This window comes from Balaenoptera borealis (assembly GCF_965194805.1).
Source record: "Balaenoptera borealis genome assembly, chromosome: 11".
NCBI lineage: Eukaryota > Metazoa > Chordata > Mammalia > Artiodactyla > Balaenopteridae > Balaenoptera > Balaenoptera borealis.
In genome coordinates this window covers 14,852,667-14,871,539 of record NC_138868.1, presented here as the reverse complement: position 1 = coordinate 14,871,539, position 18,873 = coordinate 14,852,667, and the positions used below count along the sequence as shown (strand labels likewise).

The following is an 18,873-nucleotide window of genomic DNA, read 5'->3' as shown; positions in this document are numbered from 1 at the left end:
TGTAATGCATTTTCATTGTAGAAAATTTGGAAAGTCTGAAAACTATAAAAAAGAAAAGCTAATTATGCACGTTTTTCTACCGAGAGAGTCTGTTAACATTCTAGTATATTTCTTTCTAGTCTTTTTTTTTAATGCATGTATGAATTTTTTTTAACTTGAGATCTAACTGATCTATAGATTAATATCCTGCAATTTTTTATTACATTGTGAACATTTTCAAAAAATTATTACAAATTCTAAATATCAGATGTCTTACAAAAGGTTAGAATAATCAGCTATCCTAGGGAAAAATATAGGAGAACTAAAAAGAGGGTTAATGGCCTCCCATGTACAGCATAACGCATTTTAAAGACTTTCCCAGGCCCTAGAGAGGCCTTGTATTGTATAAAATACCTAAAATATTCCATATTAACAATTTTACCTGTAAAATTTTTGAAAGGGTTTTTAATACTTTTGCTACTGAATTTGTCTAAAGATACTCATTTAATTTACAACTGGTGAACAACTCACTTAATTTACAATTGGCAATAATTTCTCAGTAACTATCGTGCATATTGGGGAACTCTTACAAACTGAGTAAAATTCAACCTATAAGTTGTTTTCAAATATAAAGAAACACGGGGCTTCCCTGGTGGCGCAGTGGTTGAGAATCTGCCTGCCAATGCAGGGAACACGGGTTCGAGCCCTGGTCTGGGAAGATCCCACATGCCGCGGAGCAACTAGGCCCGTGAGACACAATTACTGAGCCTGCGCGTCTGGAGCCTGTGCTCCGCAACAGGAGAGGCCGTGATAGTGAGAGGCCCGCGCACCGCGATGAAGAGTGGCCCCCGCTTGCCACAACTGGAGAAAGCCCTTGCACAGAAACGAAGACCCAACACACCCAAAAATAAATAAATAAATAAACTCCAATCTCTTTTAAAAAAGAAAAAAATTGTCCCCAAATAAACAAAAAAAAATTTTTTTTAAATATATATATATAAAGAAACACTAAATTTTAACAATTAATGAAGTGAACACAATGTTACATTTTGTAGATTTTTAATTAAACACTTCTTGATTTTACAGTTTCCGTTTCCTACTTTGGTGCCAATAACTTTTTTCAGATCTCAAACTTTTCCCCAGGCCCTTGAAAAGTCCCTAGGCCTTGGGCTCTGTGTCCACCCTGCGTCACAGAGGAAAACATCCTGCTGGAGACCCTTTGGCTTCTGGGCAGTCATGGCAGACAGATATCAGAAACTTCCAGCAAGGATAGAAGTCACTGCAAAGGCCAGCAATGCGAGAGGCCAATCTATGCAGCAGAGTCATTTTTTCTGTGCTGACCTCCAAATACAAAGTGGGAAGGTTTGGACAGGGGATTCCTGCACAGTAAGCTTTTGTTTCTCAAGAACAGCAGGTAAACTGGGGAGAAGGAGGGGGGCAAGGAGGGAGAGGTAGAAAAGGAAGAACAGGAAGGAGAAAGAAGGAAGGAAAGAGGGAGAGCAGCAGAGAGGAAGGCAGGTTACCATTCATTAATTGCTTGGTTACTGGTCTGCACTGAGCTGAGTGCTCTACATACTGCATTTCATTCAATACTCATAACAACCCTGGGAGACAGCAACTTTTGTCACTCTCATTTTACAGTTAAGGCTCCTGAGGCTCAGAGAGGTTAAGTCATTGGCCCAAGGTCACACAGCTAGAAAGTGACAGAGCTGGTCCAAGACTGTTCAACTCCATAGGCTGTACATTAACCCCTATACCACTTGGCATCCCCAAACACACCTGTCCTATCTGGCCCTCCTCCTAGTTCCAGAAGGACAGAAATTAAAGCTAGAAGAACCGCATGAGATCAGCTCACCCTTCCCGTCTCTACCTTTACCAGAGCACTGCTCACAAGGAAAGTCTTGTTCCCTCACTCTGCTGAGCCAAGTCCTCCCCGAGGGGCACCGTGCCTGGCCCAGAAAATGTGCTCAGGACATGTTGGCTGAATTAATGAATTAAATAAATCTCTCATTTTGCTGAGAAGGAAGTCCAGAGAAGGAAATGTGGGGACCACACAACAGGGGTAATTTGCCTGCGGTCATCCAGCAAGATAGTGATAACAGATTTGGGATTAGAATCGCCACCAGTGCTTCTTGCACTGCTTTACCTGAATTTGTATGGGGTTTTCCACTTTATATGATCTCATTTCATTCTCACAGCAACCATGTGATTACTGTCATATGCCATCAGATCTAAGATCATCAATAGGACACACCGCTATTTTATGTAACAATAAGAAAATTAAAAAAAAAAAAAAACCAACACTGCCAAGTATCCTTGAGAGACACCATCAACTGTAAGATGCATCCCTAGAATGTGAAAAATGTGTGATGTTATCCACATTTTATAGATGTGGAAACGGAGGCCCAGTGGCATAAAGTGGCATGTCATGGTCACACAGCTATTAAGGGTCAGACGTGTATGATTCAAACTAGTCCTGGGCTCTCTCTACAATTGTACCTCAAGGCACAATGATTTGATGGTTGGTTTTTTGTTTTGTTTTGTTTTGGTTTGGTTTGTTTCTGCCATTTAAATGGGAATCTTACTTAACCGGTGACACAGATCCCTCCACACCAGATCATAAGAGCCGTTTTCCCAGCGCCTAGCACCGTGGCTGGCCCAGAGCCAGCCCTCAAAAATTATCTAAGAGGTGGAGTGGGGGTCACACTATGAGGCACCTCAGAAGTCCAGAAAACACAGGCCTGAGTTAGAAGTCCACAAACTGCTGCCATTCCTGTGCTGCTGACACCAGGTGAGGTAAAAGGCAGGTGCAGAGTGGGAGTAGGGGCTGCGGAAGAAGGCCCTTTACTTAGAATGAGTCCTGAGGTGGACAGACCTGGTCAGAGTCCCAGCTTTACCGGCCACCAGCTGTGGGACCTTGGGCGAGTTATTTAATCTCTCTGAGTCTCTGTTTCCTTGTCGATAAAATGGGAATAATGCCATATTACCTATATTGTGGGATGGTGTGAAAATTAAATGAGAAAATACACATAAAGAGTTTAGCACAGGGTCTGGCACGTGCCAAACACTCAACTGATCACAGCAAAAGCCATGTACACGAAGGAGTGTCTGTCTTACATCATCTCAAACAAAACCAAGTTGGCTGGTCATTGGGAGATTTCACTCTTGGGAACCCTCAGCCTCAGACTGGCCATATAAACAGGCAGCCTCGTAGTGGAAGATCTCCCACCAGTTTTTTAAAGATCAAATACCCAAAATAAGAAATGAGAGTTGGGAAACCACTACAGATACCAAACTAATTAATAAAATCATAAGCATTTACCTTGGTCAACCTAAGCCAAAATGTTGAAAGCCCTGAGTTGAATAGATAATTTTCTAGGAAATAGAAAATATTACAACTAATTTAGAAGAGTTTTAAAATGTATACTCCAAAAAACCTGAAACATACTAAATACCACAGAATAAATTGAGGATGTTTTCAAAGAGCTATACCCACAAAAAGTGTCAAGTCCAGACGGTTTCATGGGTGAATTCTACCTGCTATTTAAATTGTTCCAGAGCAAAGAGAAAGCAGGAAAACTTCCAAATTCTTTTTATGAAAGCTAGCATAACACTGTGAAACCTGACAGAGAGAACACAGTAAAAGAAAGACTCAGAAAGAGACACTGACAGCTGCCTCTCTGCAAAGTCTGTACCTAGAAGCATTTCCTGTAGGGTCAGGAGCAAAGTAAAGATTTCCACTAACACCATCGTTATTAACACTGTTCTAGAAGTGCTGGCCCATACAATTAGAAAACAGAGAGAAGTAAGAAGTATAAAAACAGGAAAGGAGAAAGCAAAATTATCATTATTTTTAGATGATATGACTCTATATCTAGAAAACATAACTCGGTCATTATCAATAAAATCATTCAATATCAATAAAATAAGATGACTGGTTATATGACTGATATACAAAAGTGAGTAGCTTTCTTACATGCAATCAGCAACCAGTTAGAAAATATAAGAAAAGATTCCATTCATATGAGCAACAGCAAAAAACACAACTATTTTAAATGTGCTAAATCTATAAGAAGAATGCTTTAGAATGCTACTGAAGGACTTAATAGTCTGAATAAATGTAAAGACATATCCTGTTTTTGAATAGGAAGAGGTACTGTTGTAAAGATGTCAGTTCTCACAAATCATTCATATTTACAGTGATTCCAATTTTTAAAACATACTGAAAGAATTGCTTTTGGAACAACATGAGTTGATTCTAAAGTTCACATGAAAAAAAATAAGCATGCAAGAATAGTCCAGGGGGGCGGGGGGGGGGGTGGTGGGAAGTGAGGATAGACTCTTTGCCAAACATTAAAATATAATGTAGTTTCTTAGATATGACACTAAAACAACAAAAGGGAAAGATAGATAAATTGGACCTCATCAAAATTAAAAACTTTTGTGCTTCAAAGGACACCATTAAGAAAGTGAAAATACAACTCACAGAATGGGAGAAAATATTTGCAAATCATATATCTGATAAGAGACAGAATATATAAAGAGCTCTTACAACTCAATAAAAAAGTTAAATAACTAAATTTTTTAATGGGCAAAGAATTTAAATAGAAATGTATCTAAACAAGATATACAATGTTTAATAGGCACAGGAAAAGTTGTCCTACACTATTAGTCATTAGGGAAATGCAAATCAAAACCACAATCAGATACCACTTCACAATCACAAGGATAGCTAAGATCAAAAAGACAAACATTAACAAGTGTTGGTGAGGATGTGGAGAAATTGGAACCCACATACAGTGCTGTTAAGAATGTAAAATAATGCAGCCACTCTGGAAAACATTCTGGCAGTTCTTCACAATGTTAAACACAGAGTTACCATGTGACCCAGCAATTCCACTCCTCTATGTATGCCCAAGAGAATTGAAAACATATATCTACACAAAAACTTGTACACAAATGTTCATAGCAGCCTTATTTATAATAGCCAAAAAGTGGAAACAATCCAAATGTACATCAATTGATGAATGGGTAAATAGAATGTGGTGGAGCCATACAATAGACTATTATATGCCAATAAAAAATAAATGAAGGGGACTTCCCTGGCGGTCCAGTGGTTGGGACTTCGCCTTCCAATACAGGGGGTGAGGGTTTGATCCCTGGTCAGGGAGCTAGGATCCCGCATGCCTCGTGGCCAAAACACCAAAAACATGAAACAGAAGCAATATTGTAGCAAGTTCAATAAAGACTTTGAAAATGGTCCACAGCAAAAAAAAAAAAAAGGAATGAAGTACTGATATATGCCTCAACATGAATGAACCTTGAAAACATTGTGCTAAGTGCAAGAAGTCAATCATAAAATGCCACATACCAGATAATTCTATTTATATGAAATGTCCAGAATAGACAAACCCATAGAAACCAAAAGAAGATTAGTGATTGCCAGGAGCTAGGGGCAGGAAGGAGTAGAGAGTGACTGCTAATGCGTACAAGGTTTCATTGTGGAGGGATGAAAATGTTGTGAGATTAGAGAGCAGTGTTGGCTATACAACTCGGTGAATATACTAAAAACACTGAATGGTATAATTAAAGGGGTGAATTTTATAGTACGTGAATTATATCCCAGTAAATAGGTTATTAAAAAAATGGTGGAAGGGGCTTCCCTGGTGGTGCAGTGGTTAAGAATCCGCCTGCTAATGCAGGGGACACGGGTTCAAGCCCTGGTCTGGGACTATCCCACATGCCGCGGAGCAACTAAGCCCGTGCGCCACAACTACTGAGCCTGCGCTCTAGAGCCCACGAACCACAACTACTGAGCCTGTGCCCTAGAGCCTTTGATCCACAACTACTGAAGCCCACATGCCACAACTACTGAAGCCCGCATGCCTAGAGCCCGTGCTCTGCAACAAGAGAAGCCACCGCAGTGAGAAACCCTCGCACCGCAACGAAGTGGCCCCCACTCACTGCAACTAGAGAAAGCCTGCACACAGCAACAAAGACCCAACGCAGCCAAAAATAAATTTTAAAAATAAAATTAATTAATTAATTAATTTTAAAAATAGTGGAAAACTTTGGTAAGCAAAATAGCTCAAAAGACTAGAAAAGATACAATTACCCACTAGAATTTAATATATAATCAAGGTGGCATTTCCAATAAGAGAAAAGATGGATTCTTCTGAAAATGATACTGGAACAACATTCCTTGATGGGTTAACAATGGGGGGGTGGGCTGCGGGGAGGGCAGCACTTGGAACCTTACCTTGCTCCTTTCAACTAAGTATACCCAGATGTATCCAAGACTTAAATGTAAAGATTAAAACCATAAAAACATGAGAATTAATCAGGAGAATTTTTTACAATCTCAAAGTGGGAAAGTCAAGACACAAACCGCAAAGGCCTCAAAAGAAAACAAAAGGTATAAATTTGACTTATAAATATTTTAAATTTCAACATGGAAAAAAATCAAAAAACATCATAAACTGGACAAAATATTTATAAAAATATAAAACAAATTTCCAATTTCCTTGTTATATAAAAAGATTGTATGTACCACTCACTTAAAAAAAAGAAAGCAAGCCACTAGAAGAATAAACATGAGCAGACCATTGCCAAAAATTAAAATATAAATATAAAAAGATGTCAAATTTCACTCTTCATTAAAGAAATGTACATTAAAACAATGACTAGATACCATTGTCATCTATCAGGTTAGCCAAGATGAAGAAGTTTGCTAAAATACTGCGTATTCAAAGGTGTGAAAAAATTGGCACAGTTGAAAAACTTATGTCCACACAAAAACCTGCACAAGGATGTTTATAGCAGCTTTATTCAGAATTGCCAAATCTTGGAAGCAACCAAGATGTCCTTCAATAGGTGATGGCTATACAAAATGTGGTACCTCCATACAATGGACTATTATTTAGCGATTAAAAAAAAAAAGAGGGCTTCCCTGGTGGCGCAGTGGTTGAGAGTCTGCCTGCTAGTGCAGGGGACACGGGTTCGAGCCCTGGTTTGGGAGGATCCCACATGCCGCGGAGCAACTGGGCCCGTGAGCCACAACTACTGAGCCTGCGCATCTGGAGCCTGTGCTCCGCAACAAGAGAGGCCGCGATGGTGGGAGGCCCGTGCACCGCGATGAAGAGTGGCCCCCGCTTGCCACAACTGGAGAAGGCCCTCGCACAGAAACGAGGACCCAACACAGCCAAAAATAAATAAATTAATTAATTAATTTAAAAAAAAAAAAAAGAGCTATCAATCCACAAAAAGACATGAAGGGATCTTAAATGTACATTGCTAGGTGAGAGAAGCCAATCTGAAAAGGTTACATATTATATGATTCAAACTATATGACATTCTGGAAAAGGCAAAACTATGGAGACAATAAAAATATCAGTCTTTGCTAGGAGTTTAGGGTGGGAAAGAGAGAGGGATGAATAAGCAGAACAGAGGGGATTTTTAGGGCTGTGAAACTATCGTGTATGACACTATAATTGTGAGTACATGTCATTATACATTTGTCAAAACCCATAGAACGTAGGATGCCAAGAGTGAATCCTAGTGTAAACTAGGAATTTCAGTTAATAATAATGTATATATCAACATCAGTTCATCAATTATAAGAAAGTAGCACAGTAATATAACATGTATATAAGAGGGGGAACTATGGGAAGGAGGTATATGAGAACTGTACTTTCTGATCAATTTTTCTGTAAACCTAAAACTGCTCTAAAATAATAAAGGCAACTAATTTTTTTAATTGCACTGGTACATTAGTGGTAGGTGTGCAAATTCGTACAATCCCTTTAGAGCAAAATTTGACAATACCTTCCAAAAATTTTTAAATGCATGCCCTTTCACACAGACACTGCTTCTCAGACTTGATCTCACAGGTAGGAAGTGACATTTATACAAGGACATTCATTAGTTCTGTTTGTAATAGTAAAAGACAGGCAATAACCTTGTGGTTAGCAGAATAATGCCCCCCCCAAAATGTCCACATCATAATCCCCAGAACCTGTGAATATGCATGGCAAAGGGGAATTAAAGTTGCAGATGGAATTAAGATTGCTAAACAGCTGACCTCAAAATAGGGAGATTATCCTGGATTATCCGGGTGGGTTCAATGCAATCATAAGAGTCCTTAAAAGTGAAAGAGGGAAGCATAAAAGGACAGTCAGAATAATGGGACTTGAGAAAAACTCTACCAATGGTTGCTGGCTTTGAAGATGAAGGAAGGGGACACAGCCAAGGAATGCAGGTCTAGAAGTGTCTAGATGCGTCTGGAAGCTAGAATGGACAAGGAAACAGATTCTCACCTAGAGTCTCCAAAGGGAAGGAAATCCTGCCAACACTTTGATTTTAGCCCAGCAAGACTCATTTCAGACTTCTGATGTACAAAACTGTAAGATAATAGATTTGTGCTGTTGTTAAGCCACTAAATTGGTGGTAATAAAAAAATAAAACTAACACAGGCTAAATGTCTAACTGTAGAGGACTGGCTGAATAAATGAAGTGTAATACTATGTAGCCTTAAAAAGAATAAGGTAGCCCTATATATACTGATAGTGAATTAGTTTCAAGATAGATTGTTTAGGACTTCTCTGGTGGCCCAGTGGTTAAGACTCCTCACTTCCAATGCAGGGGACACGGCTTCAGTCCCTGGTCAGGGAAGTTCCACTTGGCGCGGCCAAAAAATATATATATATACATTGTTTAGTAAAAAAACAAAAGGCAAAGTTCAAAATCCAGGTAGATCCTTATATGTGCATAGACTATCTCTGGAAAGATACACCAGAACCTGATAATATTTATTGCCACCAGGGGAGGAGAAATGGGCAATGAGGTTCAAATAAGGGAATTCCCTGGTGGTCCAGTGGCTAGGACTCTGTGCTTCCACTGCAGGGGGCATGGGTTTGATCCCTCGTCAGGGAACTAAAATCCTGCAAGCTGCGCAGCCAAAAGAAAAAAAAAAGAAAAGAAAAAAAAAAAAGAGGTTTCAATGAGACACTCACTTTTCACTGAATCCTCTTCCGTAATGTTGTAGTTTTTGTTTTCTGGTTGTTTGTTTGTTTGTTTAAATCATGTACAAGTATTAGCTTAAGAATAAAGAGGGGAAAACTTCTGTAAGAAAAGGGCGAGAACTCTGCTCAGTCATAAATGAGTTTGTAGTGTTTTCATCTTTCTCATGAGTAGTGATTGAATCCCTTCCACAAGTGGCACACTGTCACGTGCCTTTTCTTGTTTAATCTTCCTAACAACCCTGACAAGTTGGTGTATTATTATCCCTACCCCTAGTTGGGGCGCTGAGGCTCAGAGACAAAATTGCATGGCTGGTAAGTTTGCAGCTGGATTTTAAAGCCTGATCTTCTGGCTCCAGGGGTCTCTCCTCAAACCACCGCACAGTTGTCGCTAGTTCTAACAGCCGCGGTAGGGGCCACTTCAACCCTCGGATGCTACCACGCAGAGCTGTCAGACAAGGATCTCAGCCCTCTCCGTTGTTTTCTTTCAGGTCCCTTTCCCAGATCTCTGAGTTGAGGAGAAGGTCAGCCTCCAGAGGGGCCCTGCCTACACTGCTTTCTGGGTTCAGCCCACCTTTTCCTGTTACATCTCTCAGCAAAGTTCCTCTGAGCCTTCTGGGGAGAGGCCGCTGCCCACGGTCACCGTGGCTCTAATTGTTCTCGCCGGTGGGCTCACGTTGCAGTGAGCCCAGTGCGGCCACCTGCTTTCCTCATGTGGCGATGAAACCCTAGAGATGACGGGCCTCCGAGTAGCATTACATCTTGATCAAATAAGGCTGCCCTGAGATTTCTCATTCCTGCGAGCTTGGGGCTGGAGAAGAAGGGGGTTTCCCCGTGTCTGTCGGCAACTTACAACTCTGGACCAACAATCTGCCTTCCCGGGCCTCACTTTCTGGTAAAATGGAGATCAGATTCCCGAGCTGCTTGGACAGATGTTGCTGGGCCATTTACCTCTTGGGAGCGCTGTTTAAATATAGCCAAACTGCCTTTCATGTTGAGGATCTCAAAGCATTTTAAAATGAGTAATTAATGAAGTTCAACCTCCAGAAAAAGCAAGAATTATTATCTTCATTTTATAAATAGATCAAAGGTCACACAATCAATGGCAGATGTAGGAAACAGATGTAAGAATTCTGCTTTTGTCCCTGGCTGCAACCACTAAATCCCACTTCTGGTATCACTGACAGACCTTTTTTCTGCTCTCTGACTTCTGGCCAAAGATGTGGAATTGGCCTTTATATGTTTCCACTTAAAGGTTTGAATTCTATGTATGGTTCATATGCCTTTGATATGTCTGGAATTTATAAAAGAAAGGGAGAAGAATGATATTTGATGCTTTTCAGAGATCGTGTTGGGACTGAGCCTTATATAGTGGGTCAAATGCCAATAAAGGGAGGGGAAAAAAACCGCTCACCAGATCTTCAGGAAGTTCAGTTTTATTCTCTCTCTGAAAGAACTCTGCTGTTAAAATTAAATAGAGTGTATCTTTAGTCACCAAAATGATTGTTCTGGGAATAATGAAAGTCACCACTTATTGAGCGCTAACTGTGTGCTAAGCACTGCTCTACTTCCTTGAATACATTGTATCGTGTGATTCTCACAAACAGCTGAGAAGGTTTTCATATTCCTTCATTTTATAGATAATATAACTGGGCTTAGGGATAGAAGATGGGTTAAGGAGAAAGGAAAGAAGAGAAAGAGAAAGCTCAAAGGAAATTAAGCAAAAATGACTGGATATATATTCTGTGCCAGAGGTGTTATGTTGTGATAGATACAAAGATGGAGACATGAAAAATGAATAAAATAGCTCCAGATTCCTGCTCTCAAGGAGTTTACAGCCTTGTGGGTCACTGAGGATGAGGGATGAAGTGACGAGCATGTAAAAAGACAAATAATGTCAATACACCTCAGTACAGAAATATTTATTATTAAGTCCCGGTATGTGTTAGATACTGCATGCCTTGTGGGGGTTGGTCCCTCTTCTCATGGAGCTTATAGTCTAGTGGGAAAGTCAGCCATTAATCAATCACACAGATTTAAAACTGTGCTTGAGTGGAGTAGAAGATACCAGATGGGCTACAGCCTGACAAAGAATTAGTACCCAGAATATATAAAGAACTCCTACACATAATAAGAGATAATCCAATAGAAGCACTGTCAAATAAACCAAGAGGCAATTTTAAAAAGATGAAAGGCAAATAGCCAGTAAACACATGAAAGTATGCTCAGTCTCTCTTGTAAACAGGGAATTGCAAATTAAAACACTGGAATACCATTTCACACCCACCAGCTTGGCAAAAGTTTTAAAGCCTGACATTACCAAGTGTTGTTGAGGAAGCCAAGCATGGGAACTCATATATTGCTATCGAAGTGTAAACTGGTACAACCGCTTTGAAAAACTGTTCAGCCATGCCCAGTAAAGCTGCCAATTTACACGACTTGAGGCCAGCGATTCCACACCCAAGAATCTACCTGGGTGGCTCACTTTCACACAAAGGGATGGGTATAAAAAATATTAATTGTAGCATTGTTTCTAATGAAAAAAAATTGAAAATAAGCTGAATGTCCTCCAGAAGGAGATGGGTAAAGTGTGGTGAACTCGTCCAATGGGACCCTAATCAGCAGTGAAAATGTATGATCTAGAACTACATGTGTGGCTACATTTCATAGTCATAATGCTGAGTGAAAAAAACGAGTTACACAATGATATATCCAGTAAATGCCATTTCTTCAAAGTTTACAAACATGCCAAACAATTCTATGAAGTGTTTATAGGCACAAACATATGTAGTAAAAAAATTCAAAATCATAAATGAGAATGATAAACCCCAAATGCAAGAGAGCAGGTACCTTAGGGGAGGGACAGAAATGAGTTCAGAGGACTCTACCTAGATCTGTGAAGTTTTATGTCCTTAAAAAAAGATTTGAAGAAAATACGGCAAATGTTAAGCTTTGGCAAGGAGGGGGGTGCCAGGGAAGGGGTACAGAATAAACAGGTGTTAAGAATATTATTCTCTGTAGGTGTTTTTGTATGCTTTGATCCATCAAAGGAGAATTCAACTGAATTGGGGGTGGGTGAGGGAGGGTCAGGGGAGGAAGTCTGAGGAAATGATGCTTACTTAGGATGAGAGCCAAAAGTTGAGTAGCTGAGAAAGGGCAGAAAGGTACAGACAGAGAGAACAGGCTGTACAAAGCCACTGGCATGGGAAGGTGAACACAGAGGCTGGGAACTGAGACCCTCACTGCAGCCAGAGCCAGGGAGGAAGAGGCTGGAGTTGTGGGTGAAGGTGGGGGGCAGTGCACAGATGAGGCAGGGCCTCAGAGGCCATCCTGAAAGGTCAGGCCTTTATGCCAAATACAACTAAAGCAACAGGGATAGAAAGTTTGGGGGTCCAGAGACACTTCGCTCAGCCAGATAGCAGAACAGGGAAGGCAGTCTTGAAGAGGTGAATCACATCTTGAGCTTTGGGGAATGAGTAAGAGGAAGCCAGCTGGGGCAGGAGGGGGAGTGAGGAGTAAATTCCCTTGATAGGGCCTAACAGCAGTAAAGATACGTTAGACCTTGAATCGTGTGGTCCCAGCGTGGTGCAACACCCAGGGCTAGCTCTGAAAGGCATCAAATAGAAAATGGCAGAGGAGAGTGTCCATGAAGACAGAGAGGGCTTGGGGTCCCAGGCTGGGCAGCCTTAAGCAGAGAAAGGCATGGCCAGACATGATTGCAGGTAATCGCTCTGGCGGTGCGTGTTGGATGGATTTGAAGGAGGCGGGAGCGCAGCAGGGAGATCCTTGAGGGGAATATGTTACTAGCCAATGGGAGAGGGACCCCTAAACCAGGCTGGCTGGAATTAGAATGAAGAAATGGAGAGTGCCTGGAGAGGTGTTTAGAGGGGCGAGGCGTCTAGGATGATGGTACTGCCATCACTGAGATGGACCAGACGCGGCGAGTTGGAGATGCGTGCACGGCAAGCCAAGTGGAACTGTCCGGCCAGGCCAGCGAAGAGATGGGCGCGCCGAGGGCTGCAGATGGAGCCTGGAGTGGGAGGCGCCTCCTGTGGGTGGTTAATAACCACTCACAGCAAATGAGTTGGTCCAGAAGGAAGGTGGAGGAAGAAACTGAGCGTGTCGCTGGGGACGAGAAGGAATGAGATTGGGGCGGGTGCGGGGAAGAGAGGACAGGAGGGGAAAGACCACGCAGACGCTGAGCGGCTGCCAGGAGGTCAGCCCCGCGCGGGGCTGGGCGGGCCCGGGGCGCGGGGGCTGCAGGCGGAGCCCCGGCGCGCCCAGCGCCCGCAGGCGCGGGAGAGCCAACCCCGGCCAGGGCCTTCCCGCAGCTCCTCTGGCTGCCTCGGCCGCAGCCCCCGGGGGTGGCAGGGCACTCGCGCGGCCGGGCCACCACGGCCATCCCAGTCACCCCAGGCTCCCGCGTGTCCAGGCCGCGCCTCCCCCCCCGCCCGCGGACCTGGCGACGTCACTGCGGCTCTGACGCGCGCTAATGGAGGTACGGGCGGAGGCGGCGTTGCGCAGGCACCCTCCCGGGAGGTCCCGGTCCTTGCAGCCCGCGGCCGCGTTCTTGGCCCTCCTCCAGGGGAACCTCGATTTTCCAAACTCGGGAAGGCAGGCTGTCCTTCGGCTACTGATTAGGACGCGAGCGCCTGGTAAAAGATTTTAACAATGCCCGGAAAGAAATAGCCGGACCCAGGAAAGACTAATAATAGCCGCCAGCTAGAGTTCTGCTCGTGTGCTCAGCGGTCTTAAGAACAATAATAACGACAACCACAATAGCCACCATTTATTGAGCGCTTACTCTGTGCCAGGCACTGTGTTCAGCGCTTTGCAGGCAACAACCCTCGGAGGTAAGTACCGTTATTATCCCTATTTTGCAGGGAACCGGGGCACAGAGAGGTTAAGTAACTTGCCCCAGGCACACAGCTAGCTGAAGTCAGTGCCAGAATTCCAACCCAGGCTGTCTGATCCCACGTAATCGTCATGTCAACCCACTAAAGTCGGGATCATTTTCTCCATCTTAAAGATGAGGAAATTAAGGCTCATGGAAATTTAAGTACCTTGCCCAAGGTCACCTAGCTGGAAAATGGATGAGGCAGAAAGCGAACCCAGGGCTCCTCTCTGTCCGCAGAACCCGTGGTCTTGGCCAAAGGCGATCCGACAGCCCAGCAGGCTTTGGCCCCGGGTCCCAGAGGCGCAGCCTCTGCGGGTTTTGGGTGGGTTCCCGCGGCCTCCGATCCCGGATGAATTGGATGTTTCCGAGCATCGTCTCTGCTCAGCCCACAGGCGTCAGATAGGGACGCTTCTCCCGAAATCAGGTCGGGGACCGGGCCGCGAGGTCCTCTGAAGGGATGGAGCTGGGGCGGAGGCAGCGAGAGGGATCCCGGGTCCCACCTGCAGAACTGCCGGGCGGGCGGCTTGCCCCGCGCAGCCGGCAGAGGGCGCTGCCGCATGCGCCTCGGGTCCCACGGTTACCAGACCCCGGGGTGGGCGGGCCTCGGCCTGCAGGAGCTAGACTCAGAACCCCAAAGCGGGTAGCTGACACCCCATCTGGCCCCTCGCCTTAGCCCTGGGCCTGCTTTTCCTGATCACTCTTCCCCATCTTCTATGCTCCTACCACGCAACCATCGGCCTTCAGTGTTTCCCCTGTCCCTGCACTGCTGGTTTGGTCACCTCTTGAGAGGCAAGAACACTGATCCCATCGCATTAAAAGGCCCAGGTGTTTACAAGTCAACTCAGCCTTGTCTCCCCTTCTGATAGACCCTTTGGTGATGCAAAAATTGACAAAAATCATCCATTGGAAAAGATGACTGACTTTCTTTCCTTCTCCAAAATAGGAGAGGATTGGTTAAGGAAGGAGCAAAGAGATAAAAGGATCTTTTTTTTATAATAGCTACAGTGTATTAAGCGCTTGTTTTGTGCTGAGTCTTCTCTGTGTCTTGACTCCTTAGTCCTCATTACAGCCCTGAGAGGTGTGCATCATTATTCTCATTTGATAGGTAAGGTCACAAGACTGGTAAGTAGCAATGCTGGGAATCTACCAGGAGTATCTGACTTTAAAGTTATGTTCCCATCACCCATCACCCAGAATGTACAAGGTGATACAGCTGAACAAAAGAGGTAAGATACAAACCATGCAGAAACAAACCAAAATCTAAGAGTGCTCAAAAATACCATATGTGTAGCAAGGGCTTCAATAGCTTTCTGAGCCCCAGTCTGAGACTCAATTGTCTAAAATAGGAAAACAAATCCTCAAGGTGCAATGAGAGGAGAATAGGAATGAGGCGTTTAGCTTTCCCTTGGAAGAGCATCTGGAGAGGCCCACTCACTTTCTATGTCTGGGCTCTGAGGAAATAAAGGTGGTTCTAGGAAAATCTGAAAAGTATGAGAGGGAAAAAAAAAAATCCCTTCTGTGGTTTTTACTTTAACCAAGGCTCATTTTGCTATTTGTGTTTTATTTTTAAACTAATGTGGCTCTCTCCACCCTTTAAATTGGCACATAAATAGCAAAAACAGAAGGAAGGCCAGCTACAAACTTCAAATGTGGTGGGTTTCTCAGGGAGGAGGTACCTGACCTGAAGTGAAAATGAGGATTAAATGAGGTGCCTTAAACATTTCAAAGACAGACTTTCCACGAGGAATTTAGATCATAAGCCTTTAGAACAGGAGGTTTGTCTGGGTTTAGGCTGGGTATAGTGTTGAGAATTTATGAGTGCCCCCAGAATGTGGAAAACGAATCACATTTTTAGTGTCTGTCTGCATCATCTAGTCATCTGGGCCACCACTTTGCTTATGGCTTTAAAGGATGGCTTCTGGGGGATTTTCCTGTCCTCTGGATCTCAGTCACACACCCTCCCTCAGACCCCTTACTTTTCCAGAAGTTTGCTCCGGGAATTCTGTCGAGGTGAAGCAATAATTGATGATGTCACTAGGCTTGGTTGAAGAGATTGACTGGCCAGCTCTGGAATCACTAACTGGAGGTTTTCCAAGCTGGGAAACCAAAGCAGAAGGAACTTCTTGAGACCTGCCACTTAACAGTTGTGACTCTCTCACCCTTACGTCTTTGAACTACAAGGATTCCCCTCTTACCCAACACCAGAGAGTCCTGAACATCCCAGGCTGCTTCTTGCAAAATTCTTAGACCTCTTTGACCTTTCCTCTCTCTGCTGCTTCCCTCATTCTTTCAGTGCATTCATTCTACAAACATGTATTGAGGGCCCACGATGTGTAGATCCTAGCAGTACAGCAGAGAACCTAACATGAGCTCAGAAGGTTACTTTCTCCCATTCCCACCTGGCTTCTGACCTCCTGGCTCCAACTTCTATGCCTGGAGAGGCCCCATAATAGTAAATGACTTGCTTCTCCAGGTGAGGACTGTTGCTTAGACGTATCTGACATTCTGGCAGCTTCTGGCAGCTCCCTGAGATCACACTCTGTGACCACAGATGCCACTGTGGTGACACCTATTTGGTTGAAGGTTTGGGTCCTGATATACCTTCAGAAGCAGGGCTCAGAAATGCTCCAGCTCCAGCACTAGCCCATGCTCCTTCCTTTTCTAGTAGTCGCTCCTTCCTTTTCTAGTAGTCATTTCTTCCATTTATAAGATCACTATTGACCAAAATAGCTCAGGCCATATTTATGAAGCATCTACTATGGTGAAAAATCCCATAGTGCCATAATACCCCACTGTCCAAAGGAAAATGTTGGCTTAAACAAACAACAGTGACTATCTGGCAAAAGGATGTGTGGGATAATGCTTATGAGTCTTTTGGGTCATTTTTCTATTGAATCTTGGGACTGAGTGATTCATAATAATGAGGGCAAGGAAGAACACTAGGCCTGTTTTAGCTTTCAAGATTATTCAAATGGAATAGATTTCCACCATCAACACCCTAGCAAAGACAGAATGCATAAGGTAAATTGCCAGTTTTTGTCTTTTTGGAAAATCCATTAATACTGAATGATCTTGGTTTTAATCCATTCCCCCACTGCCCCCCCCCAAAAAAAAAAAAACGAGAGAGAGAGAGAGAGAGAGAGAGGATTGAACTGTAGGATTCAGATTACGTCCTTGGAAATCTCTCTAGAAAGTAGATTCTAAATCAGTACTCATTCTTCTTGAATATCCCACCCCCAAGACTGGCCCACCCCTTCTAGATACAGTATTATTTTCTCTCCCCTTGAGGAAGGAGTGGCTCAGAGACCAGAAGACTGAGGGAGAGTAAGGAAGACTTTTCCATTACCTGAGTTGCAGAGCTGTTTGGGTCTAGAGAACCTGTATGTGTGTGCTGTGTCTGCATTGAGTTCATGATTGTGCATCCTCTGGCTAATGTCCAAAGTCTTCATAACATGGGGACTGAGATGTACCAAAAGAAGGCCTATCTGTGAAGGAGGACGTGTGTCCACCCACCAAGACGTTTCTGATGGTCAGTGTCTGCGTGTTCAGCTGCTGGGTGAAGAGATTTGGAAACCACTAAACATTCCTACTGGGATCTTTCCAAGCCCTTTTGGGAATCGGCAACAGCGCTTATCCGGGGAAATTAGTTTTGCACTTTCACAGAGTGAGAAATTCCTCCGGGGCATTCTTGTTCTTGGGAAGAGAAATCAAACCCCGCTCATTCCTTCAGGGCCCATGCTCTTAGTAAAGCACAGCGAATCCCAGTTCGGTTGGTCCAGCCTGGGGCCTTGGGGTGGGAGCAGCAGCAGCAGCAGCAGCGGAGTTCAGCGAATTTCACCTGTGGCTCAGTCCCCACCCCGACTGGCGCAAGCGTGCGATTTCAGTGGATCGTGTTACCGGTGTGTAAACACCTTGAGTGGCCGCCAACGCTCCCAAGCGACCACAGAAGATCTCAAACCTTTCCTATCTTCCTAGAAACCCTGGCGGCCCGGCCGGCTGCTTGCTGTCTGATGCAACAGTTTGCAACGCTGTTCTGGGAGCCGAGCCGGCCGTGGGGCGCTGGGCGTCCTGCCGATGCGCATGCGCGGGCTGCGGCCCGTCCTGCCGGGAGGGGGAGAAGCTTTTCACCAGATGTGCTGGGGGCGGGGCGGGCAGGGAGACCTTTGGCAGCTCGCGCCGGCGATCTGAGCTTAATTAAACTTCTCCCGAGGCATTGGCTGACTGATTGACCCAGTGATCCAAAAAAATCAGAGAGGCCCGAATCGCCCTAAACGCGACAGGAGAGCGAAGTTGGGGAGTTGGCTTTCGGTTTCCAGAGCTCGGCCTCTCTTCCCCGAGCCCCCCAGTCCACAATGCTTTCGGGGTTCCAAAGCTCACTAGGGCGTCAGGTCTCGCTTGCCTGGGCCCTTCTACTGAATTCTCAAAGAGGGAAGAACAGTGGTTACAGAGGGGAAAAGAGGCAAAGTTTTGATAGCATCTAGATCAGTATCTTTCCTCCTTCATTTCTCCACTCATGTGCCTTAGAAGGTTTTATAAGCAAAAAGGAACATGGCATCGTGGATTTTTTTCCAAATTTTTGAGCCATTTAGGTATTGCCTGCATGATTTTCTTCCATACCCACATTCCTCCTATATTATATATTTTAAATTGACTTTTATTTTATTAACTTTCCTAATTTTAAAATTAACTTTAAATCGATTCCCTTTTTCTACATAGCCTTGCCTGAAGCAACAACATTAGTGAAACCACAGCTTTGATGTGCTAGTCATATATTTTAATACACTTGAAAATAAACTCATAACTAGTCAAATAAAAAAAAGTATGTGTTAGCTAAAATGTGTCTTGTCTACTACATTTGAAGAAAAACTCCAGAGGTAATAACAATAGCTAACACATGCTGAGTGATTGCCAATGTCCCAGGCACTGTTCTAAGATTCTAAGTCCTTAGGACACCTTAGAAGGTGGGTGTTGTTTACATTT

General features: G+C 43.8%; 1 long non-coding RNA gene across 1 annotated transcript in view; it reads right to left on the bottom strand.

Moving 5' to 3' along the window:
• The window catches only part of LOC309605028, a 36,548-nt gene extending 20,560 nt beyond the window's left edge, over positions 1-15,988 (bottom strand). Inside the window, exon 1 of the long non-coding RNA XR_014231215.1 lies at positions 15,870-15,988. This is a non-coding gene — a long non-coding RNA (uncharacterized lncRNA). The remainder of the gene's footprint in view (positions 1-15,869) is intronic.
• Positions 15,989-18,873: the final 2,885 nt, after the last annotated feature.